Raw genomic sequence first — 8,864 nt, 5'->3', positions numbered from 1 at the left:
TTTTGTATCGGGGATTGAACTCAGATCCTCTTCTCTTCTTTTTTTTTTTTTTTTTTCCTTCCCCAGCTACACTTGGCACGATTGTTAAGGTCCTAACATGAAGGATAGCATATGTTGTTGACCATCACTGAGGGCAAAAGGACAAAACCTATTTTTCCTTCCCACCTGAGACAGCAGCTTAGTTACACTGATCAAAATACATTCTACTTCAATGTTATCTACAAAAACTTCTATTATTCTTCTGTTAAATGTTTTAGTTCTTCATCAGCCTCTAGTGCACCCGTTTTACTTACAGCCGATTGTGCAAAGTGCTGAGGGCCTCCAATGGACCCCCTAGCACCCTAGCAATTTGAAAAGCACTGAAAAGACCCTACGAGAGCTGGGCATGGTGGCATGCACATACAGTCCCAGCACTTAGGAGGCTAAAACAGGAGAATCACTTGAACCTAGGAGTCTGAGGCCAGCCTGGGCATCCCTTGAGACTTTGTCTCAAGAGAAAAAAATAGAAAAAGATACCATGAAATCCTAAGTTTAGAGGTAGCTAAATACAAGAGATTATTGTCATTCTCCCCAAATACCCCTTGCTCCACATAGAGGTTGTCTATGGCAATGTCTGCATCATTTATATCATTTAATGTTAACACCAGGAATCAGAAAATTTTCAGTTTTTATTCCGTTTCAATTCCAATAATGTCTAACATGTGCCAAATGGCTGGCAGCTGGAGGCTAAAAGAGGAAGAAGTCATAGTCTGGGTGGAAACAAATGCAATGCGTAGGGCCTTGAATTTCTTCTATACTAGTATGAATTTGGTGCTCCACAAAAAATGGTGTTGAACCTTCAATGCTGTCTTCATCACAGCAGTTGGTCCAGTTTGCTAGTCTTGGCAAAGTTCTGTCTAAAACATACAACCACTAGTCTGACTAGGCCTGGCTAAAACACATGACTGATTTTTTTTACCCCTATGTACTGGAGATTTAAACCAGGCCCTCCCACATACTAGACAAGTAGTCTACCACTGAACTACATCCCCAGCCCTTTTTAAAGATAAAGTCTGGCTAAACTGCCTGGGTTGGCCTCAAACCTAAGACCCTCCTTCCTCTGCCTCCCCAGTAGATGAGATTACAGGCATGTGCCACCATGCCCAGTTTTTTTAATACCCAGTTTAATGTAATCATTTTTTATCCTTTAGTTAAAAATTTATTGGCTGCAAACACAGAATCAGCAAAGCCATGCACTAGTTCCAGCAGAAGTATGATGGGATCATCTTTCCTGGCAAATAAATTCCTGTTTCTGTCCAAAAAGCCAATAAAATGTTTTCAGTAAAATGTAAAAAAAAAAAAAAAAAAAAAAAAAATTATTGGCTGCAAATTTTAGTCCATCAAAGCATAGAAAATAGTTGTAAAAGAGCAAAGCCAAAAGGTATAGCCAAAGGTAACCACAGTGAGTTCATAGATAATATTCTTTTTATGTATATGAATATTACTTACAACTTCTCATACTTAAATTATATATAAGTTCATGATATTATACTGTGCTAGCTGAGATACTAAAGACATTTGACAAAAAATAATATAGATATATATATATATATATATATTCACATATAGTCCTGATTCCAAAGGAATACATGCTCATTTTACAAATTGGGAAATTACAGTAGAAAACAAAAATCACTATGAAATCTACCAATTTACTAAAATGTTTTAAAAGTTTTTGGGTTTATATTAAACCAGTCTTTAACCAACGTTAGGATTATGTTGGTATAAATTGCTTTCCTACTTAATATTACAGGGGAAACATTTTCTTGTATCGCTATTCTTTTAAAATATGATTTTTTAAATGACAGCACATAGATGTTTATGTGAATTATCACTTTTATTCAGATACAGCTTGAAATAATATTGTTCAGTCAAAGACAGATGTAATGCTTTGCTACTTATTGTCAAACTGGCATAATGCCTGGGACTGTTTTAAATTAATGCATTAGTGGAGCTTTTGGGAACTTGGACAAAAGTTCTAATTCTTACAATGTCCTGAAATTAGTTTTTCAGCCAATAGTATTTTATTTTAGAAAAATTCTCGAGTACCTCTTCTCAAAAGCATTAAGGCAACAGATTCCAGAAAAAAAGAGGAACTGTACAAATAACTATATCTGCATTAAAGGGCAAAATCTAAAAATTAACAATTAGCATTTAAAAAGTATTATCATTTACAAAGCTTTATATATCAAATTTAGCTTTTAAAAGTGTCATTGCTATTATTACAATCATTTTTTAACACATAGGGAAACACAAAATGATTAGGTGACCAGGTTAAGGTTACAATGTCTAAAAAAAGCCAAAGACAGAATCCAGACTTGGGTCTCCAGTTTTACATTTGGTGTCTTTCTGTTATTGTACTGTGCTTTCCATAAATGACAGGTGATGCTATGTCTTCTGTTTGGACCTCAGATTGAAAAAAAGTAACAGATTTGTTTTGTTAATGCTATTTATTGAAGCCAAAATTACCGTAAGTTACCATTCCCTAAGTGGACATACTGACAGTGGGTGGGCCAACTAATACAAATGCTCATAGGAGAAAGATGTCAGCTTTCAGTTAACATATTTCCATTGTATAAATCCACATACAGAGTAATATGCATGGTTGAGCATAATTCAATTTGTAAAATTTCCAAAGGAAAACAAATATTTCAACTACTAGAGTTGTTTTCCCTACAAATGGACCTAATACAGAGATAACAACTGAGATAAACAAAATATTTTTAAAATGACACTCGAGGAAACCCTATTTTCTCCTTATATACATATATACACTCATAAATATTTTCTTCCATTTGTTCTTCTACTAATCCCTCCCTCAATTTTCTTTCATTACGAATAATAAAAAATTAACAAATTTGTTTGTAGTTGGTAACTTGTATATTTTTTACAAACCCACCAACTGTTATTAATTTGATTTTAATGTTATTTATGAGGTAGACAGTGGAACCACTGAGCTAGATCCCTGGCCTCTTTTTAAATTATTTATTATATTTTATCTGATTTACTATAGTGCTTTAACAAACACAGCTTTAGTTTAGCAATTCTGTACACTTTTACCCTTTTTTTTTGTTTTGGTACTGGGGATTGAACTCGGGTCCTTGTGCTTGCAAGGCAGGCCACCGAACGAACCCCTGAGCTAAATCCCCGGCCCTACATTTACCCTTTGTATAGTTCTTTAAGAATGCCAGGGATAGGAGAGAAGCAAAATGACATAAAAAAGGGATTGTATTTCAAGGATATGTGTGAGAGTTTTTCAGAAAGTAGGCTTTTGAAGGCTCACAAGAATGTCATTCAAATTAATTCTGTTAAGAAATTCTTTGTTAAGGAAACCTTGAAAATAAATTTTAAAATTTCAAAATTTAAGAAGAGTTTTATGATTCATCTGGGCAACCCAAACACACAAAGATACACGTAAAATATTGCTTGACATTGACATTAGAGTAACTTCCTTTAAAAGTGAAATCAGTATAAAACGAAATATTTGAATTTCTTATGGCATCAGTGTTGCACTGTATAAAAAAATCAAAATATTGGAGAAAAATGACAGGGAGACTTTAACACACAAACATGTATGAGGAGGCAGAAGTGTAGCAAAATAGCAGTGTAGATGAATAATAAGGTAAGTAAATTGGAGAATGATATTAATTGAAGGAAATATCCCTAACAATTTGTACTCACAGCATTCAGCCAACTTCATACATTAACAACAAATAAACAGAAAAGTGGCCCTGAAGTGGAACTGTTAGTCTTGTCTCCTAATGGATTCCAGACGCTCTCCCTTGCCTCATCTCTACTCAACGAAGATGATATTCAGGCAGTAAATAAGCATATGAAAAGAAACTCAACATGTCACTAGAGAATGACAGATAAAATAATGAGATACCATTACATTTTTACTAGAATAGTTAAAAATCCAAAACACTGACTGTCTTAGTTACTTTTCTCTTTGCTGAGACCAAATAACCAACATCCACAAGTTAAGGGAGGAAAGGTTTATTTATCTCACAGTTGTAGAGGATTCAGTCCATAATCGGCTGCCTCTAAGGTATAGGGTGGTACGGCAGAGGGGCATTGCAGAGAAGAAATAGTTCATGGCAGGCAGAAGGTAGCAAAGCAAGTGAGGGATGACCACAGCTCTTTCTATCCCTTATATCTTATCCAGGCTACTTACGATGGGTAGTGCTAATGCCCTTAATCCCAGTGCCCTTGATCCTAGCACTGAACCATTAATCCATCCCAGCATCACTCTAGATCCAGCCACCTTGAAAAAGTCCCACCTGTCACTGCATGAGGCTTTGGGGGGACATCTAGACACAAGCCATAACACTGACAACACTAAATCCTGACTAAGATATGGAGTAACAGTAACTCTCATTTATTGTTATACGAATACAAAACGATGGCCTAGAAAGCTGTTATCTGAGTTGCTTAAAAAGATAGATACAGGGTTACCATGTGAACAAGCAATTATGGTCCTAGTTTTTCATCCAGATGAGTTGAAAACAAGTTCGCAAAGAAACTCCATGTGCTCATTCACAATTGCCTAAAACTGAAATCAACAAGACATCCTTCAAAAAGCACATGAATAAACACATTATGGTATAGATATAGAATGGATTATTATTCAGAAATAAAAAGAAATGAGTTCTTATACTGAGAGAGATATAATGGTCAAATCCCCAAACAGGCAATTTTAGCCAGTATAGGGAAGTCCCCTCTGCTTTGACCCTTAAGGAAAGTAACCTGAAGCTAACTGATCCATTCTTTCTTTGTTGTTATTCGAGCCACGTTAACAAAAACCCATCCTTCTGCCATGCCCAGTATAGCACCTCTATATTTTACCTAATTCATGAATCTCAAATGAAAGTCAACTAGAGAATTTAACTAAATTCACTGAAATGTTGTCTTTTGATACCTCTTGAGGGTTAAAGTGGACCATTGAACAACATAGGCAATAACCCCCTGTACAATCAAGAGTCTCTGTATAACTTTTGACTCCTTCCAAATTTAAATACTAATAGCCTGTTGACTAATAACATAAGCAGTCAATTAATATGTATTTTGTACATTGTATGTATTATATAAGGTGAGAGACACAATTTCAAGAGATCACTTTTTATTGTGATACATAGTGTATTCATTGGAGAGAAAAATTGCTCATGCAAAGATGATTCATGTTGCACTGCATTTTAGGTGGATACCCAAAAAACACTTCAACTCATACAGCAGCAACAAGAGGTGGCTACAAAATTATTACAATAGTGGAGCATTACTACAGTTAATCTTTTGGAGTTGACTTAACACTGCATCTTTATTTAGTTCACATTTCTCTTGACAGCAAATTATGTCACATATGGCTTGAGTGCATACATTTTGATAAATTTTAACGTTTTATAATCGATTTGTATTATTTTATGGTACTGTTATACACTATTATCTACATATATTTTATGCATTCATGCCATATCTTTTCTTTAATTTTTTTCAACACTTCTAAGTTACAATATTTGTGAACTTTTAAAAATTGTCACAGATCTCAAAAAACAAAAACAAAAAAATTTACACAGACCATGCAGTTAAACCTGTGTTGTTTAAGGGTCAACTGTATAATGGACCAGAATAGAGATACATATGCAAAGTTAGCTGATAGAAACAAAATAGCCATAGGTCCAGCCAGGAACTAGATCGTAGTAAACATATTAACTTATTTCAAGGGGGAATATTTTCATCAAAACCAAGAGTAAGAAGTAGGATTGGAGAAAAAGCGACTCAAGAAGAGGTAAAGTAAGTGACATTAAGGTTCTTCTGTGGTAGTTCCTATAGTTTATCACTAGTAATTGCCACATTATATATCTAATTTCCTTTGCTCTGGTTACAGGTTCCTAGGTAATCTAATGATTTCTCATGAAATTTTCTAACAGAAACAAAAAACAAAGGATTATCCTCCAGTGAAAGTATCTGGCCCTTTTGTTAAAGATAAAGTAGCCAGGAAAAAATGCTCATGTGAAGATGATACATGTCACACTGCCTTTTAGGTGGACACACAAAAAACTCACACATGACACATGATGAAGATTGAACTGAGACCCATATGTATCTCTCACCATGTACTAAACTAAAATCAAAATGGATCAAAGATCTAAATATTAAAACAGAAACACTTAATCTGCTGGAAGGCAAAATAGGTAAAACTCTTAAGAGAGGTGTAGGCAGACTTTGTGAACAGAACCCTCAGTTGCACAAGAAATAACACCAAGAATCAACAAATGGGTTCAGATCAAATTAAAAAGCTTTTGCACAACAAAGAAAACCACCAACAGTCAACAGACAACCTACAGAATGGGAAAATTTTTTGCCAGCTACTCCTCAGAGAGAGGACTAATATCTAGAGTGTGAGTGTGTGTGTGTGTGTGTGTGTGTGTGTGTGTGTGTGTATTCACGGACCACCCCAATTCAAAAACAGGCAAATGAAAGGAATAGATACTTCTCAGTGAAGTACAAATGGCCAATAAAAACACTAAAAAATGTTTAACATCACTGGCAATTTGAGAAATGCAAATTGAAACAATACCAAGAGTCTTCCTCCAGAAAAATGGCTATTATCAAGACATAACCAATAACAAATTGGGGGAAAGGGCTTTTCATTGTTGGTGGAAATGAAAACTGGTACAATTACTATGAAAATCAGTATGGAGATTCCTCAAAAATAGACCCTTTCCTCGCTGCCCAGGCAGGGGTCCATACGGCATTGTTCTTGATTCCCATCATAACTTAAAGGGAAATGTTCAGTGTCTGGAGCCCTTGATGTTCTGCAATGAAGGAGGAGGATGTCCTCAAATTCCTTACTGCAGGAACCTACTTAGGTGGTACCAACCTGGATTTCCAGGTGGAACAGTATATCTACAAAAGGAAAAGTGATGGCATCTACATCATAAATCTGAAGCGGACCTGGGAAAAGCTTCTACTGGCAGCACGAGCCATAGTCACCATTGAAAACCCTGCTGATGTCAGTGTCATATCCTCTAGGAACACCGGCCAGCGGGCTGTGCTGAAGTTTGCCGCCACCACTGGAGCTACTCCTACCACTGGCCGTTTTACTCCTGGGACCTTCACTAACCAGATCCAGGCAGCTTTCTAAGAACTGCATCTTCTGGTGGTTACAGATCCCAGGGCTGATCATCAGCCCCTCACGGAGGCATCTTATGTCAATCTGCCTACTATTGCTCTGTGTGCACAGATTCTCCTCAGCGCTATGTGGACATTGCCATCCCGTGCAACAACAAGGGAGCTCACTCAGTGGGTCTGATGTGGATGCTGCGCATGCGTGGCACCATCTCCTGTGAAAACCCATGGGAGGTCATGCCTGATCTCTACTTCTACAGGGACCCTGAAGAGACTGAAAAAGAAGCGCAGGCTGCTGCTGAAAAGGCTGTGACCAAGAAGGAACTTCAGGGCAAATGGACTGCACCAGCTCCAGAGTTCACTGCTGCTCAGCCTGAAGTTGCAGACTGGTCTGAGGGTGTACAGGTGCCCTCTGTGCCCATCCAGCAGTTCCCTACAGAAGACTGGAGTGCTCAACCGTCCACAGAAGACCGGTCTGCAGCCCCTACTGCTCAGGCCACTGAGTGGGTAGGAACCACCACTGAGTGGTCTTGAGCTGTTTGTTCCTCAGACACTGAAGCAAAGTGGAAAAGAGGTTGATGGAAAATAAAACACAAGTTTCCAAAAAAAAAAAAAAAAAAAAAAAAAAAAAAAAAAAGTAAAAATAGAAATTCCATTTGACCCAGTTACTCCTATTCTAAGTTATCTTCTCAAAAGAGTTAAAGACATCACAGCACAGTGATGTATGCCTACCCATGTTTATAGCAGTACAATTCATAATAGCTAAATCTTGGAAGCAACTATATGTCTATCAAAGGACGAATAAAGAAAGTATAGTAACTATATACAGTGGAATACTATTCTGACACAAAGAAGGATAAACTTGAATCATTTGTAGGAAAATGGATGTACCTTGAGACCATAATGTTAAGTGAAGTAAATAAGGCCCACAAACTTAAATATCACATGGTTTCTCTCATATAAGAAACTTAATATATAAAGCACAAAATAGGGCCAAAGATTTAGCTCAGTGGTTTTGCCATCTGCCTTGCAAGTGCAAAGGCCCAAGTTTGATTCCTAATAATAAAACAATAACAATAATAATAATAATGTACAAAATAAAAGAGAGACAATAGGAAGAGAAAAAGTTATTATAATATAGCATGCACAATGTGTCAAAAGTGTACTTTGATTTAGTATATTGACTGATGTGTTTTACAAGCTTTTTGCCTTCTTAGTCTGGTTGTTAATTTGTATATATATAAATAACTTCATAGGGACTTATAAATAGATGAATCTAGTAGTGGAAAAAAGGGGATGGAGGGGAAGGAGAAAAAGAGAATCGAGATATGTACAAGTACCAATTCCCCACAATGAATATAATCATTATGTACCTCAAACATATACGAATAAAAATTTAAAAATAAAGAAAACCAACAACAACAACAAAACTTGTCAGAGAATCAGTGTGCTATCTACTTGGCAACATCTCAAATTTTCCAGGCGTGGTAGCATATGCCTGTAATCTCAGCACTCACGAGGCTGAGAAAGGAAGATCACCACAAGTTTGAGGCCAGCCTGGGCTACACAGTGAGTTCAGGATAGTCTGAACTACATAGTGAGACCCTGTCTCAAAAAATCAAAACAAAATATCTCAAAGATTATCAATAAATTGGCATCCTGATAAATTTATCTATTGCCTGTGACTGTAATTCATATAT

General features: G+C 36.4%; 1 protein-coding gene and 1 pseudogene across 9 annotated transcripts in view; one reads left to right on the top strand and one right to left on the bottom strand.

The window, feature by feature from the left end:
• Positions 1-8,864, bottom strand: part of Cep57l1 (centrosomal protein 57 like 1) — a 72,494-nt gene that overhangs the window by 40,352 nt on the left and 23,278 nt on the right. The gene's annotated exons all lie outside the window — the stretch shown is intronic.
• LOC104869916 lies at positions 4,215-7,698 on the top strand (annotated as a pseudogene).

The sequence above is a fragment of the Fukomys damarensis genome, unplaced genomic scaffold, assembly GCF_012274545.1.
Source record: "Fukomys damarensis isolate Sample0158 unplaced genomic scaffold, DMR_v1.0_HiC HiC_scaffold_14, whole genome shotgun sequence".
NCBI lineage: Eukaryota > Metazoa > Chordata > Mammalia > Rodentia > Bathyergidae > Fukomys > Fukomys damarensis.
Note: the sequence above shows the minus strand (reverse complement) of the source record. Positions and strands in the feature narration are given on the sequence as shown.